Raw genomic sequence first — 1,351 nt, forward strand, 5'->3', positions numbered from 1 at the left:
ATATACCAATGTGGTTTTGATTTGCATTTCCCTGATGCCTAGTGAGATTGAGCATTTTTTTCACGTGTCTGATGGCCATTTGTATATCTTCCTTTGAGAAATATCTGTCTGTTCAGCTCCTTTCCCCATTTTTAAATTGGCTTATTTGTTTTTTTACTGTGAAGTTGTTTGAGTTGCTTGTATATTCTGGATATTAATCCTTTGTCAGATGCATAGTTTGCAAATATTTTCTCCTACTCTATAAGTTGTCTTTTCACTCTGTTAATTGTTTCTTTTGCTGTGTAGAAGCAAAGCAGGTATTTTTACCTCCATTTTGCAAACAGAGAAATGGAGGCTTAGTGAGATAAAGTGATTTGTCTGAGGACACACGACTGGTAAATGGAAGAGCCTGGATAGGAACCCAAGTTTTTCTGACTCCAAAGTCCTTGCTTTTTCCATTGAGTCTTACTCTTTAAGCTGTTTTCTCATCTACAAAATGGGACTCAGAAGAATGACTACCTTATAGGGTCATTGGAATGCTCAAACAAGATAGGGAAATAATAAAGAAAAAAAGTGCTATGAACTGATTAGCTTAATTGTGGCAATCATTTTACGATGTATGTATGTATTTAAATATCACACTGTATGCATTAAATATATACTATTTTTATCTGTCAACCATGCCTCAACAAAACTGGAAATGAAATGAAATTAAAATTAAAAAAAANTTCCACCTCTGGTAACCTCAGTTCTGTTCTCTCCTTTTGAAAGTTCAACATATTATTGTGATGTGCCTTTTTATTTTAATTTTTTTAAATTATTCATTTGTTTTTTAGCTCCCACTTATGAAGGAGGACGTGGTATTTCTCTTTCTGTTCCTGGCTTATTTTGCTTAACATAATTTTCTCTAAGCTTATCCATGTTGCTGTGATGGCAGTATTTCATTCTTTTATGGCTGAGTAGTATTCCATTGTGTATATTTACCACATTCCTTATCCAGTCATCTGACGATGAACAGTTAGGTTGGTTCCAATTCTTGACTGTTGTAAATAGAGCTGTGATAAACATGGGAGTGCAGGCATCCCTTCGACATGATGATTTCCATTCCTTCGGGTATATATCCAGCAGTGGGATTGCTGGATCATATGGCAGTTCTACCTGTAGTTGTTTGAGGAACCTCCATATTGTTTTCCACAATGGCTGCACCAATTTACACCAACAGTGTAGGAGGGCTCCCCTTTCTTTGCATCCTTACCAGCATTTGTTATTCTCTGTCTTTTTGATAACAGCCACTCTAACTGGGGTGAGATGATATACCAATGTGGTTTTGATTTGCATTTCCCTGATGCCTAGTGAGATTGAGCATTTTTTT

This window comes from Galeopterus variegatus, unplaced genomic scaffold (genome assembly GCF_000696425.1).
Source record: "Galeopterus variegatus unplaced genomic scaffold, G_variegatus-3.0.2 Scaffold5177, whole genome shotgun sequence".
NCBI classification, from domain to species: domain Eukaryota; kingdom Metazoa; phylum Chordata; class Mammalia; order Dermoptera; family Cynocephalidae; genus Galeopterus; species Galeopterus variegatus.